The sequence below is a fragment of a genome, unplaced genomic scaffold (genome assembly GCF_019419815.1).
Source record: "Pyrus x bretschneideri cultivar Hongxiangsu unplaced genomic scaffold, Pyrus_bretschneideri_v1 Contig3, whole genome shotgun sequence".
Lineage (NCBI taxonomy): Eukaryota > Viridiplantae > Streptophyta > Magnoliopsida > Rosales > Rosaceae > Pyrus > Pyrus x bretschneideri.
Genome location: NW_025999612.1, coordinates 804,540 through 821,354, shown reverse-complemented (window position 1 = coordinate 821,354; position 16,815 = coordinate 804,540). Strand labels below are relative to the sequence as shown.

At 36.4% G+C, this 16,815-nt stretch overlaps 1 long non-coding RNA gene across 1 annotated transcript; it reads right to left on the bottom strand.

The window, feature by feature from the left end:
• Positions 1 to 2,878: 2,878 nt before the first annotated feature.
• Positions 2,879 to 5,451, bottom strand: LOC125479884. The gene is made up of 3 exons (XR_007260343.1): positions 5,172 to 5,451; positions 4,951 to 5,063; positions 2,879 to 4,869 (listed from the first exon to the last, which is right to left on the bottom strand). It is a non-coding gene; the product is annotated as an uncharacterized LOC125479884 (long non-coding RNA).
• Positions 5,452 to 16,815: the final 11,364 nt, after the last annotated feature.

The window sequence follows — 16,815 nt, the reverse complement described above, 5'->3', positions numbered from 1 at the left end:
AAAACCATTTTGTTATCATCATAATTTGGCCCGAAAATGTAATGACCTCAACTATTGGGCCACAATGCAAAAACATAAACTTTTGGGGTAACTTGTAAAAACATAAAAGTCCACAACTTCATGTAATTACAACTAGAACCCAAAAATTTTCAACAATTACAAAAATTTCATTAAAGGAGCAAAACAATTTGTCCTCTAATTATTTTGGGTTTTTACGTAAAAACGTAAACTTTTGGGCCAAAGTGCAAATACACAAAAGTATCAAAATTTTATGTAATTGCATAAAAACTCCAAAAATACCCTCACTAAGGGGTGGCCAGTTTTAGATAGTGTCAAGGGAGGGTTGGTTTTGGTAAAAAATCAAAATTTTATAAAGTGTTAAAAAAGTGAAAGGTATGGGTTGAATAGTTGATTGGCATGGGTTGTAAAATGTAAGTAAGGTGTAGAATTTATCAAACAATAAAAAACACCAATCATCCATCACCAATCAATAACAAACCAAAACTTTATGAAAAACATCAAACACATTGAATCAAAGCACCAAACCTTTTGTTCTTGTTATGAACATCAAGAACAAAGTAAGAACATTGAAAAACACATATGAAAACTCATAAGAGCTCCATGAATGTTTTCACAAAATTAAAATTCAAAAATTTACACTACTCAAAAGAGGGTTAACATCCTAGGGTACTTGGGGGTTCCTAATGTCACTTTAAAACACTTTTAACAAGACAAACATAAACCCAAAAATCCACCCTTTGGATTTGGCCAAATTTCCCCACATACATGGCACCAAATTTTAGTTCCAATATTCATGGTTAAATGTACTACATCTACAACATTTGAGATGCTGAATTCTCAAACAAAATTTATGTTCAAAAAGCAAGAACAAAGCTTGTAACCTTTACAACATTTAAATCACAAACCATGAAAAACACAAAACCCAAAAGGATTCACCATACACTAGACCTAGGCTCTGATACCACTTGAAGGAAAAATTTTGTCCTAGCTAAGAACATGTGAGAACATTTGAACACAAAAGCAAACTATTAGCATTTTAAAGTAAGCATGCATTAAAAAAACAATTCTAAAACCCATGACTTTCAAAGCCTAGTGAATGGTGAACCAAAAGACTCTTTAACAAATTAAAGAGAAGGGAGAGTTTGAGTTTCATTACCCTTGAAGCTCATCATTGTTTACACAAGGGATTCACCCAAGTGGAGGGCCTTCAAGTCACCTCCTTTGCTCCTTGGATGGTTTCTTTGCTTCTCCTTTGCTCCTTAAGGATTTGACGAGAGGAACTCCAAGAACACCAAAAGTTTGGTGTCTCTCACTCTCCAGACCAAGGATGAGGTGTGAAGATGAAATGGATGACTTAGAGGAAGGAAGATTGCTAGCTATTTTTCCTCTAAGTGTGGCCGGCCTCTTTGAAAGACAAAAGAGAGAGTTTTGCTTTTTTGCATACAAGAAAACCCTTGATGTGGTAAAGTTATAAAGTTCCTTTTATAGCACTTCACATTGGAGTGGCAAACTTGCAATTATGCCAAGTTTTCTACCACTCACCCTATGGCCGACCATCCTTTAGTTATTGGGCTAATTGCCCATTTTGTTTTAGTTGTCATATAAATTAAACATAATGGGCCTTGTGGACCAAAACCCTTTTGGGCCCCGAGACCCGAAACTAACTTGAAAGCCCAATACAAACCTTTCGTATAATTAATTAACTAATTAATTAATCATGACCATTCTCAATTAAACCATCTAATTGCTTATCTATCTCATTTATATTTCTTCACTTTCATCCTTACTCGATGAACGATCCATTAGGTTCCAATTAGCGAGGCAGTGGGTGATTGTTACTCTTAACGATCGATTGTGAATTGAAACTACATTTCAATTCTCCCTTTGATGAAGATTAGTGTTTGCTAATCTTCACGGCTTCCACAAACCATGAGTAACACCTAGCAGTATGTCATGACTACCCAAGCTAAGTAGAAGTGGTTGGAGAACCTATCCAGTTACAATTACAATGCAATACAGTTATTCTCTAATACAATACTCATAATCACATTGTTTGAGTGATGTTTGTTTCATGTCTACTATCCAATGTGATACTTCTCTATATGATTCAATTGAATATGATTTAGAACAAACTTGCTAAGTCATATTCGTATGCTTTGGCCAAAGACTCCTGAATCATATCTCAAAGTATTCTCCCACCACCATGGAAGGTTAAAGATCTCTTGTTGTGCATTCATATGCCTACATGACTAGATACCTTGACCCCAACAATGTCATGGACACTCTCAATGGAATGCCTTTAACATGATCAAAGATCAAAGACCTAACAATTAGACATCTATGATGCTTCAGGTCAAAGGATTACTTTGCATATTGCAACTTACGAGTTCTTACATGACATGTATGTTCGAACTCTCTTTTGATCGTAGTTCAGTGCACTCAATTACCATTTGAGCACCTATGTGTTTGTCTCAATGTCCAACACTAAATGACTTGAGACTAGTCATACTCACACTTGAGTTATCATAACACATACTAACCTTAGCGGATTGTCAATGCCCAATTGGCAATCCTATGGTTAGGAACGTTTTAGAAATGAACATAAGAGAAAGGTCTAGTTAATCTAACTTACTTAAATTACTTATCTCTTAGATTAAATACATTCATTGGATTCCCTTATTGCTTAAACACATAATACAATAAATAGTGATTAACAATAACATTTACCCTTCATTTAACATATAATAGCTTAACACAATAAGTATTCCAAAAGCTATTACATCAAATAAGTGGCTTTGTGGGCATACTTCCAACAAAAAGGACCTTGGTTGAGCTGTTATACTACAACAACCTTGTACCCTTGCAAGTATTTTTAAGTGTTTTTATCCCTATTTGTGCACATGGTAAAAATCCTATCAAATAAGTGGATTGTTTCAACTAATATGTTTATCATATTCTTAGTTAATTATTTTGGTATATATCTTTTTACTTGTTGATTTTATTTTTATTTTTGTAGGTTATGTTTTGTTGGTTTTGAGAACACTTAAACGATGGGCTAGAATCTACAACCAAAAGGAGGGTTGCCTTCATGGAATTATCAATATGAGGAACTCTCAAGGGCCTAGGTGCGATCCATACTCAAACTTTTACAATCCAAGGTGGACAGAGCAGCCTAGTTCTATGTGGATGGGTAATCAAGAGCCCTTTGAATTGCAAAGTGTGCCACAAAGATCTGCTCTAGATGACAAACTTGCTGAATTGGCAGTGTGTCAAGCAATTTGTTGATAGAATGCCGAATACCAAACCATCAGCAAAGATAATTGAACAGCAAGATGGACAGCGTGCGTATCAATTCCCAGAAAACGAGAACGATTCATATTCAAACTCTTACCCTCGATGGACAGAGCATCCTGTTATGTGGGTAAGCAATCAACAGGGATTTTAGCAGCCCTGTGTGCCACAGAAACTTTCTTTGGAGTACCAGATTGCTAAGTTGGAGGAGTCCATTAGGTTGTTTATGGAGAGTACCCTTAAGTTGTAGAAAATAAAATCAATCAACAGTCTAGAGCAGCAAAATGGGCAGCTCGCATACCAATTAGCAGAATAAGAAAACGATTCCGATTCAATTTTTCCTACTCAACCAATTGCTAACCAGCAAGTTTCAGAAGAGTGCTATGTTGATCAAAGATAGAGATGGGAAAAAACCAACGATAGGATGAACGAATCTGAAATTGAAGAATCCCAGGTCGATGACTCATGCCCGATGGAAGAAACAGCACCTGCTGATACTGAAATTCCCACAGATCCAATTACTACCCAAGTTTATATGCCACGCACATCCTATGCAGAGGCTGCAACGCAACCCACTAAGCTGCAGGAGTTCATTAAAACTGATGTGTTGGATGAAGCTATTCATACAAAATCAGCATATTGGATCCAGAGCAACTGGCTATTGATCAGAAAATTTTGGTTGCTGAATTGGACACGCCAATAGCACAGTCCATCAACTTTAACGAGAATCTGGGCAAATCCTTCAAGAAGGCTAATATTTACAAGTGGAAGAAGAAAAAGCTTATTGACAGCCATATTCCTTGTAAAGAACTTCAACCATTACAGAAACTATGGGTGCTTCATTCACATAGAAGGCCGAATATGAAGGATTCAACCACTCCACTGAAACACATAATTGACAAACATCTCATTCTGTACCCACAGCCATGTGATGCTGTTAAAGTGTGATTGATTTTAAGAGAACAAGTGACGTGATCATCAATTCTTTCCTCTATGTCTAGCTATATACGTTAACTAAAGCACTAATTGAAAGGCAACCCAAATTTTTCTAAACTCATTTCATTTTTATTTTCGTTCATTTTATTTCCTTGCTTTTAATTTCTTATCAAAAAATAAAAAAATTTAGGAAATTGAGAAACACAAAAACAGCCATATTCTTAGTTAATCAGTATTTTATTTTGGGCTTATGCTAATTAGATTCTTATTGTGTGATCATTGCAGGTTGCATTTGGAAACAATTCAGCCCCAAATATCCAATAAATGCGCACATTCGCCTGAATCATGCATTCAGCAGCATTCAACATACATTCACGTCAGAGCATTCATCGTAAATTCATCAACATTAATGAGATTCAGCACTACAGAAACTAAGGGAATGCAGAAAGATGCACGGGCAGAGTTCCAGACATACTTACAGTGGGGTTGGTGATGAAGTCCATTGCATTGCTTGGCACCCCCTCTCCCTCAATCACTCCCTCGCATTTTATTTAAAATATCACTACATACAAGTTTGTGGGTGGGATCCAAGCAACACAGAGGAGAGCACGGGTACAGATCCTGTTTTGTGCACACCATTTTGACTCATCATTCATAACACATGCAAGAACAGATCAAAGAAAAGGGAGTCGGAAATTATACCTTAGGCTTTGGGTCCGAGCATTTCCTGTTTTGTTTTCCAGTGCATCGCCGGATCTGAGCTGTTGTAGCAATTCCGTTGTCTCTTCATTGGTACTGACGGCGGCTCAAAGTTCCTTGCACAGAGAAAGACCACATGCATGTTCGAGTTTTGGTTTATTTTCCTGAAATGCACAAATCGAAATTGAAACAAAAACGTTTGGGGGAGAGTTTTCTCTTTATACCTTTAAGCTCTTGGATTGGACGGAAATGAGGCCCGCTATTCCGTTTGCAGGCGTGATGCACTCCCTGAACCTCTTTTGCTGTGTTGTTGATGAGTGAGAAAGTGAGAGACATGTCTCCTATTTGAGAGAGAGAAAGACAAAGCGTTGGGAGCGAAATGAGAGACATTGCTCATATTTAAGAGCGTGAGGACTGATGAAAATGTGGAAGAGAGCCGCTTGGCTCTGGGCTTGAGGCTAGAGAGTGAATGGGACACCATATCCAACCCTGATCATCAGTTCTAATCGCAGGTATTAGGGTTTCTGGTGCTCATGTGTTTATTTGCGTGGGTTTTCCCACGGCCCAATGCGTGGTTCCTCAAGGCCCCATGATTTCCTTGAATCAGGACACCATATCGAACCCAGGTACCATCTGTCCTTTTTAAGTTTTGTTCATAATTGTACCTTTTGTCTTTATATTATATTCTTAATTTCCGTTTTTTATTTAATAGCTAGTTATTAGGTTTTTATTTTTTTAATTTTTTTTTTTTTTTTAATTCTTTTTTTTTCATGTTTTTCATTTATTTCCACACCTTGAGGATAAAGTGTGATTTAAGTTTGGGGGTGGAAAATACAATCTTATATTTTTAATTTTTTGAGTCAAATAAAAATTTTCAAATTTTAAGTTTATATCCATAGATTATTTTAAAGGTTAGAACAAATGGACATGGTGAAGGTTAATCCCATAGAGTCTTTTCTATTTATCGTTGCTTAAACACTAATTCATGAGTTATACTTTTGAAAATTTGCACACTCACACCAACATGATTTGTGGGGAGTGAAATTGAAGCACTTGCTTTTTGTCCAAGTGTATTTTTCATTTTTGTTCTAAATAAAGTAAAGTTTAGTTATTATTATAAAGCAAGTAATAGTTGTTCCACCAAAGGCTTTACTTAGTAACCGGGGCAGTCCTGCCTGATCAGTAGTGATTCTTGCGTCAAACAGTAAAGTCTTGGCATGTGGCAAGGTGGTTAGTTAGTTTCGTAGCCTTTTCAACTTGAGTTAATAAGTCCTTAGGGGTGTTCCACACCTAGTGCCCTAAAGCCCATATGGTTTGGGAGTCATTGGCGTAAAGCTCACTATATGGGTTGGATAGAAAGCTTAAGGCAACTGGTATTGCACAACCACTACTGTTACTAGAAAGAAAGAAAGGAAAAAGAAAAAAAAAGCAACAAAAGAAGGAAAAAAGAAATATATATATCAAGTTAGTATGTGAAGTATGAATAAAGAAGACGAGGGTAAGGGTTTTAGTCGAGTCTCTAGTCCACTTTACACTAAAGGAAGTTCATGAATTCTTTTCTAATTGATTCTAAATGACTTCAACTCTGTTGTGGGATTAGTTGAAACTTTTGGAAAGATGTTTTAAATTTTTAACGTTCTTTATGGATTGCAACTTGAAGATGAAAATTTTGTCTTAGTTAAGTTGCAAGTTCGTTAGTTTTTATTTTTGTTTTCTAGTTTTGTTTTGCTTGAGGACAAGCAAAAAGCTAAGTTTGGGGGTATTTGATGAGTCAATATTTTACTATATATTTACCCTAATCTTAGTATTAAGTTATTGATTATTTTGGTGAGATTTTGATACTTTGTATTATATTTCTAATGTAGGACATTCGGCTTCCTCTTGAGTGTAAAGTAACCAAACAGACGAATTTTAAAGTGATTCTAATTGGAGGAGGTTCGTGAGTCTTTCAAGATAATTGTATCAAAGTTTCAGATTTTTCTACTTAACCATTTGACTGTGGCAATGAAATAAAGGCACAGCGCACAGCTTTCCCAAATTGATGTTTTTGGACGTTTTGGGCATTTTTGAGGTCAAGATGACATATTTTTAGAGGAAGATTCCTTCTGAGGGTTTGTTGGGGATGTCTCAAACTTTCAAAATAGACATTTTGAGACCAAATCGGAGTTGATCTGGTGGGTCAGAGGTCTAATTTTCTGAGAAGTCCAAATTTTAGTTCAAATAGGAAACCTTTGATTTTTTGTTTTATTATTTTATTATGTTTCCTAGTTTTATTCTAAGACCTTTTAGGGTTTCATTTTGTAGTAGTATGGTTTGGACCGGATTTTACTTCATCAGCTCGAGTAATCAAGGTCGTTGAATGAGCTAAGTTCTAGACCGTTGGATGACAAATTGGTTGAGATAATTTTCAATATTATTAAAGGATGATATTGTGGTTTTAATCATAATGATTATCTCTTAATAGTATTGAATTATCTAGACTTACCATTATCTGGAACACAGCTAGGTGATTAAGGCGTAGCATATGATAATGCCGAATAAAATAAATATTGCAATTGATGAGCAATTAGCGTGGCATTGCATGGTTGCACCTGTACAAATGAGTGGAAGAGGGAGTCTTTTGTTTAGATTAGGCTACCAATGAAAGAAAAAGCACAACATGGGCTAAAGTGCTTAGACTTTGGTAGTGCATGCACTTGGATTTGAATATGGGTCTAAACATTGCATGGTGATTTAAGATGCTATGGGAAGAGTTCCATGTGCTTGTAAATTGATCTGATTGTATGGTTATCATAAGTGGACGACAATTATCAAAGTGTGGCTTTGCTCCTTTGGAATAATGTTCATTGGAATTATTTATTTCGATTGGATATTCCAAGTTACAGCAACAACTTCATAGCGTGTTCATCAAGGTACGTCCTTATAAATACAAAGCGGCAAATGGTATTCAAAGCCTCTCCAATTCAACATACAAATTGCCATGCGCAAACTCTCACTCTACGCGAAACCTCTCAACAACCTTGAGATTTTTATTTTCTTTCTTCCCGCCAACACATCTTCAGCTTAGATAAACAACATTGTGAAGGTAACCAGTGACATCTTCAGTTTGGATAAACAGCACTAGAGCTGTAGGATCAGCCGATCAAGAAGCACCTTTAGTTTAGATAAACAACACTGCTTCGAGACCGACTGATTATTTATCCAAGTCTTGGTCGACAAGGATTTTCGAGTCCTTGTTAGTAGAGGTCATCTCATTAGCCTTCTCGGAGAAATGAGGTGTTACAGGTCACTACATTCAACGCATTGAAAGCTGAATTTGCTATTTGAACTTCGCAGAACTAACAACCTTGTCTTCAGGCTCTAGAACCCGAAGGCCTAGACGTGTTCCTTCCTCGGCCGCAGTCGCGAGATCAAGAAGTTGAAGGACATTTTTGTGAAAATAAGTTCATTTGAGCAACATCTATGCATGCTATTAACAATAAAAAGGCGAAATCATGCTTGTATGCACTCATAAGCAAAGGCTAATCACCCAAGGAAAGGGCCTTCATTCCTTGCTTCTTAGATCCATGGATTTCTTGGAGGAGGATGGTCGAAAGGATTCTCCAAGTTCCCAAAATAGAGAACCTCTAATTTTTCCACACTAAGAAGAGTATTGATGAATAGATGAGTGACCTAGGAAGAGATAGATGCTAGTAATCTCTTCCAAGGTGGCCGGCCTCCTAGAGAGTCAAGAGAGCTTTTGTTCTCATCATTTCTCCAAAGAAAACCCTTAAGGATGAAATAGCTATAAAGTTGCCTTTATACCACCTCACAATGTAGTGGCAAACTTGCAATTAAAGCAAGTTCACTACTTCTTATTAGCCACACTTTTACAACGATTGTAAAACATAGTTACTAATACAGAATCAAGCATTCAAGTAGAAGAACCAATTGTTTTGAACTATTCAAGAACAATTTACAACACCTTCGAAAGGTGTGTTCTTGACAATTGCAAGACATTTCTTGCAAATACGCCTTCCAATGTCCATCCTTTCATAAAGCAAGTTTGTTCCCTTGGAGTTATTTTGTCTTCTTTATTTGACTTCTCCATTGACTACAACAGTCTTGGTCCCTAAACCCCCACTATCTCTCTTGAAACCTATTTCAATTGTGTTATACACATCAAACGATTTGGAGACCACGCGGTTATTGTTCACAATATAGTTTACAATAAACTTAGTGAACCATTTGGATAGGGACACAAAAGGTGAAGTCTTTACCTAGTTTCCGTCTCTAGAAGTGGTTTAACATTTCAACACTCAATGATTCAAAATCATCATAAGTCCATGTTGATGGACTATTTTTGTCAACCAACCATTATGTTCTAAACATATTTACAAACTTTCAAGAGTTGTTCAAGGCAACTCTCATTTCTTCATACAACAATTTGTAAATGAAGAATCATGGCACATAAAGTGTCCATGCCCTTGTGCTTACTTCTCGAGTTCCTTGTTCATTTGGCAAAGAAACAAGCACTAGTGTTTGCATTAACTAAGGGTTGTTCAAAGCAACTCTTATTTCTTCATACAACGATTTGTAAGTGAAGAACTATGACAATAAAAGTGTCCATGTCTTTATGCTAATCTTCATAAGTTCCTTTATTCATACAATAAAGGAATAAGCATTGGTTGTTTGTGTTGTCCCCTTTATGATAGACTTATCTAACATGTTCTTCTAATGATACATTATCAATAGCAAGTTGTGAGGATGAGACTACTTAGGTACATATACAATCCATTCAAGACAATCTATGGGAATATGGTACCAAGTCCGGAAACTAAAGCATTCAGCTTTTCTTTCTCAAGCTTTGGATAACGTTTGCAAATATATCGGTAAATTAATACATAACGATATAAATTGATTGATTTTAAGCCATTTGATCCGGGTCTTTAAATTAAATAGCACCACCCACTATTTTTGGCAAATTCCATATCCCTCATTGGAATTCGATAGTTTTGAAGGAAACTCTTAGTAGGGTATAGGAGGCTCACTATTACCAAGCCCACCTCACAATGATATGATGTCGGCTAGCATTAATAGTAATGATAGAGTACGCTTACTCATTTGCATCTCTTGTAAGTACCCATCTTATTTGGCCTCCAGAGAATGATGCCTCAAAATGATATCATGTTGGCATCATTGCACTTAGTTAAGTCATTCCCATTGTGCCTGGTTCGTGCAGGGGTTCAAGCATAGCCTTAGAATGATATCATGTTGGCTAAACTTGTTGCCTACCTCACTTCATCATGTATGTATATAGAACTCCTCCTGAGTGTCAGCACACACTTTGTACTCCCCATGATAAGGTTAAGTCGGTGTACAAGTCACAAATGATTGGAGCCTACCACGGTGGAAGGCCACGAAAGAGTGTTCAAAGCATTCTCACGCTTGTAAACTTAATAATGGTTTGGTTGAGGGTTTTTAGGTCTCATCACATATTATCATTCATTTTAATCATATTAAAACAATTTGGTCCTATTACAACTATTGGTTCATATGATTGATTTAATAGTATATAATGCTCTTGCTGTGTTTGTAAAATAGTTTTTAAAGCAAGAGAATATGGTACTACTAACATAAGTTTTGCATTCTTTGATGGACTACTTAGTTACCTTAGGGCCTTAGGATGACTATGAACCTTTGATTTGATCCAACACGAGCCTAGTGTTGGATCTCGGTCTAGGAATTGTGATTGATTTTAGTTACATGTTTAATCACATTAAGGCGTGTTTTCTTATTGGGCGTTGGACCCTCTACTCCAATTTCATGCACATCAAATAAAACAAGAAATGAGTACTTCAAAGTAAAGATGTGCTTATGCTATTTTACAACACTTGATCAAAACAAATTACTTTAAAGTAAAGAAGAGCTTATGCTCTTTTACAACATTTGATCATATCAAATTACAACCAAAATCTAATCTACGCATTCCCATGGTTCAAACTAATTTGAAAGACGACCATTCACATAGCTCAATTATCGTAGGCTTAGGTTCATAATCACCCTTTCTTTAATTAATTAACGCTTTAACTAATTAAACTTGAATGCAACATTTTCATTTGGTTTTTTTATCCATAGAATTGATTTAGATGGAGCTAAATGAAATGAAAATCCAATTCTCATTTAAAGATACAAAACTATTTTGTTCTCAACTAATTTGGGCCAAGATGCAATAACCTTAACTTTTTGGGCTATATTGCAAAACACATACTTTTGAGCTCACTTTGTAAAAACACAAAAGTCCACTACTTCATGTAATTACAACTAGAACCCAAAATTTTCAACAAATGCAAAAACTTCATTAAAGGAGCAAAACAATTTGTCATTTAGTGTTTTTGGGTCTTTACGTAAAAACGTAAACTTTCGGGTCAAAGTGCAAATACACAAAAGTATCAAAACTTTATGTAATTTCATAAAAGCCCCAAAAGTACTCCCTTTAAAGGAGTGGCTAGTTTTGGTAGGTGAGAGGTGAGGTTGTGTGTGAGTTGATTTGTTTGAAAAGTGATTGAAAGTTGTAAGTGATTGGTATGGTGTGAATAGTAGAAAAGGTATTGGTGTTGATTGAAAGAATCACACCATCCATCACCAACAAAAACTTTATGAAAAAACAACAAACACATTGAATCAAAACACCAACCTTTTGTTCTTGCCAAGAACATATCAAGAACAATAAAGAACATCCATGAAAACCCATAAGAGCTCCATACTAGGGTACTTAAGGGTTCCAAAAGTCACTTTAAAACACTTTTAACAAGACAAACATGAACCCAAAAATTCACCCTTTGGATTTGGCCGAATTTCCACAAAAAACATGGCACCAAATTTTAGCTCCAAAATTCATGCTCATATGAACTATGTCTACAACATTTGAGATGACAAATTTTCTAGCAAAATTTACATTTAAAGAAGCAAGAAGAAAGCTTGTAACAATTACAACATTCAAATTAAAGACTATGAACTACAAAACCCAAAAAGGATTCACCAACTACTAGACCTAGGCTCTTGATACCACTTGAAGGGCATATTTTTGAAAACAAGTTCATTTGAGAAACATCTATGCATGCTATTAACAATTAAAAGGTGGAATCATGCTTGTATACCCTCAAAAACAAAACCTTATGCATGAAATTCAAAGCCTAGTAGTTGGGTGAACCAAGACTCAACTCAAGAACAAAGTGAGTTGAGAAATCTTATACCTTTGTTGATTCCTCTTTGCATAAGCAAAGGCAAATCACCCAAGGAGAGGGCCTTCATTCCTTGCTTCTTAGTTCTGTGTATTTCTTGGAGGAGGATGGTTGAAAGGATTCTCCAAGTTCCTAAAATAGAGAACCTCTATTTTTTCCACACCAAGGAGAGCATTGATGAAAAGATGAGTGACCTAGGAAGAGATAGATGCTAGTAATCTTTTCCAAGGTGGCCGGCCTCCTAGAGAGTCAAGAGAGCTTTTGTTCTCCATCTTTTCTCCAAAGAAAACCCTAAGGATGAAATGGCTATAAAGTTGCCTTTATAGCACCTCACAATGTAGTGGCAAACTTGCAATTAAAGCAAGTTCACTACTCTTTCTCTATATGGCCAACCTTAAGGGTTTATAGGGCTTTCAAGCCCTTTGTGTTTTCAAGTTGTCAAACAACTTGAGTTATTGAACTTGACATTCAAGTCCAATTGGCCGAAAACCAACCCGAGGTCTAAAACGAACTTATTCGTTTGATTAATCATCATATTAATTAATCCTTGCCATAAATAATTAAACCATTTAATTATCTTTACTCATCTCCGTTATTTCTTCAATCTCTACCTTACACGGTGTACGATCCATTAGGTTCCTTTTAGCGAGGCAATGGGTGATTATAACTCTTCATATCGATTGTGAATTGAAACTTACTTTCAATTCTCTCTTTAGTATACACGTTTAGGGCTTCCATAAACCAGGAGTGATACCTAGCAGTATGTCATGGTTACCCAAGCTAATAAGAAGAGGTGGAGAACCTATTCAGTTTACAATGCAATACGGTATTTTTTTAATACAATACTCTTGACCATATTGTTTGGTTTGATAGTTTATTCATGCCTACTATCCAATGTGATTCTTTTACTTATATGATTACCTTGAATGTAATTTGGAACAACATCCTAAATCTCATTCATACTCTGGCTAGAGATTCTTAATCATATCATAGAGTATTCTCCCTCAAACGTTTTGAAGGTTAGAGATCCCTTGTTGGCATTCACTTGCCTCCATGGCTAAGTGGTTTAACCCCAACTATGTCGTGGACACCTTCTGATGGAGTGACTTTGACATAGTCAAAGATCAAGGACCTAACCACAAGACAACTATGATGCCTAAGGTCAAAGGACTACTTTGCATTATCGGAACCATCAGTTTTCATGTGACATGAGTATGAGAACTTCTCGTTGATTGTGTTCAGTGGACTCATGCTCTATTGAGCACCTACATGATTGTCTTAGTGTTAGTCACACCAATGACTTAAGATCAATCACTTTCCCTAAGAAAAGACATAGCATGTACTGATCTTAACGGACTGTCAATGCCTAATTGGCAATCCTATGATCAGGAACGTTTATGATATGTATACGAAAGAGAATGGTCTCATGTATCTAACTTCTTTAGATCACATTCTCCTAGTTGCATATTCTTTAGACTTATTGTTTAAGGATATAACATTTATATAAGATGGCTTAAAACAATAATCTTTGCCTTTTATATTATAGTAGATTACTTTAACATGTGAAATGTTTGTAAAGTATCATCATATGATTGGTTTTAGGGCACATTTTCAACAGAAGTTAGCAATGCGCCTAGCACCACATCAACACATTTTACTCCTCGGCCGAGCTCGACTGACGAGTTGGCTTGCCCTGCACACAACCGAAGGACATAGTTAGCTTATTAATTACTCGGCCTGCACACCTCGTAGGCTTAGTAGTTTTTAGGGTCAACAAGTATAAATAAAGATTTTTAGCCATTAGGGTTGGAGAGAAGGAGAAGAGGAGAATGCACGCATTATTTTGGATTCGAGTTTATTTTCTAGGTGTTTTTTATCCTTGTTTTCAATAATATTTTGTTTTATGATTGTTCATAACTAATTTCTTTTGCTAAGGCGAGGCCACGATCCTTAGCAAGAATATCTAGTTTCTTTTCAATTTGCTTATGATATTATGCATGCAAGTTTTGAATTATTAATCACCATTTTAAACTATCTAATTGTCTTGATGATTGGCCACCATTAGGATATTTAGAAAAGTAATTTGATGTAATTTTGGTCCGAAGGTTCCTTGAAATTGGCGCTAGTTTTTTGTGATTAATAATTGTAATTTCACTTAGGATGAACACCACGTCTTAAGGGTTGCATGGTTTTTCAAAGGGTTTTCATAAAATTTAATGACTCTTTCATGCTTATATTTGATTCGAACATTTAGATGGGTTGCAAGTTAGACATACGTTCTATGTTGGAGGTTCCAAGTAGGATATTGTTGACCCTAAAAACTACCAAGCCTACGTGGCATGCAGGCTGAGTAATTAATAAGCTAACTACATCCTTTGGTTATGTGCGTGGCGTGCCAACTCATTGGCTGAGTTTGGTCAGGGAGTAAAATATATTGATGTGGTGTTGGGCGCACTATTGACTTCTTAATCTGGTTCAATATCAAATTTGGCTTTCAATGTGCTGAATGTAGTAACATGTAACCCCTCACTTTGCCGAGAAGGCTAATGAGATAACCTCTACCAATAAGGACTCGAAAATCCTCATCGACTGAGACTTGGATAAATAATCAGTCGGTCTCAAAACAGTGTTGTTTATCCAAACTGAAGGTGTTCATTGATCGGCTGATTCTACGGCTCCAGTGCTGTTTATCCTAACTGAAGATGTCGCTGGTTGCCTTCATAGTGCTGTTTATCCAAATTGAAGATATGTTGGCGAGAAGAAATGGGAGAAAGATAAAATCTCAAAGGGTGTTGAGAAGCTTTGCGCAGAGTAATTTGTGTGCTGAATTGGAGGGGGTCATTCTGCTACCACTGCCTCTGTATTTGTAGAACTAACTTAGCGTAAAATCTAGCCGTGACCATCAATCACCACAAATAATAATCCTTATGTAGAGATGATTATCCAAAGAGAGTCGTGGAACTCAACATCTTTGGTGCTAACCACGTATTTCAGCCAAAACCACATAACAAATCATGGCATGCCAATTCTGTCTTTGCTAAAGATAAGAATCGTCGTTCAAACCTTAGTCCCAAAGCCCTAGCATATCAATCTTTATCCACACAATATCAACTTCACCTGTTTGGTGGCCTCGAGTTTGCTAATAATTATCCCATGCATGCATCACATTAGCTTACTTCACATAATTAATCTTTCAAGTTAGACTCCACCTTGGTTACCAACTGATGCCACCACGTGCTAGGACTCTTCTCATAATGCATGATGCTCAATCCTCGTGTTGATTGCTAAGAATCCCAAATTAAATCGAAATGTTTTGCTTACTTCAATATAGTTTGCGTCACATTTATCTTGTATAAGAAAAGTGTCAAGATAATTCATTATTAAAAGATAATTAATATGATTAAAAATCATAATATTATCCCTTAATACCAACAAAATTATCTTAACTTTCCTATCCGACGGTGTGGAGCTATGCTTACTTAACGGTCTTGATTGCATTGGCCGATGGTGTAATTTTGGGTCCAAACATAGCCCTCTTGTTTCCTTGAGCTTCGACCTGAAAGCTGAATGGTTAAGGAAATTAAGCCTAGGGTCAAATAATTGCCGAGAGCATCACGACCGAACACTAGGAAGTCGAGAAACAATATGCTCAGGAGTTTCCCTTCTTCGACAAACCCACACTGACAATTTTGGGAAAACATCTCATTCTCTCTTACCCCAATCACCATGATAGGTTATATAAAATCCTTATAGGCTTTGACCTAGCTACTCATCACCGAGATTTCATGGAAGAGTGGCATGTGATGTCCTACCACAATAAGCGCCCTATCACCTAATACTTCATGCTTGTTCTTTGATCCCTCCGATCAAAACTTATGAAAAAAACAATGCCCCAAAGTAGCCAGATTACCATGTCAAATAAATTCTTAATGGGTCAGAACATCTCCACCGAGCATGCAAATAAAATTTGGTCACCGAGTACAAACAAAACTCGGCAAAAACAAACTACTATTTTCCGTAGCTCACTAGCTCGTGGTGTATACCAATGATAATGGCACAAGAGTCACTTGCCAGCAATAAAATCAACCTTTTCAATTTGATCCTTGCTCTGCGTACCAGTACTATGAAACCAACTTATCAGTGAAGAACATCGTCGAAAACCCAAACCTTTCCAAACCTTTTCGGTACACGACTCCGACTCGGCAGATTGACCACCTAGCTCAGTGTGAAAATACCATAAATATCTCGACTCTAAAAAAAAAAAATACTCCACTTTATTCATAAGCTCATCTTGGCCAAATCAATATTTGCCAAAAGACAACACCCCATGACCACAACTTTAAATTGAAGAATTAGCTATGCATATATAAGCTTATTAAATAGCATATGAAACTCCCTAAGTCATCGTCGAGAGCCGTCATCTAGCTTCATGATTGTGTAGACTATAATCCAATTATTCAACTCGGTGAGAACACACTATAAAACCAAAAACCACCGAAAAAATCTATCACCAAAGCTCATATATGCTTTGATATTTGTGTGCAAATATTTTAACTAAAGAAAATCTCGGTCTATCTTTCAACCCCTTCCAAATGGCCTTCTCAAGTGGACTTGCTTTAATACTTTCTGGCAAATTCAAAGACAA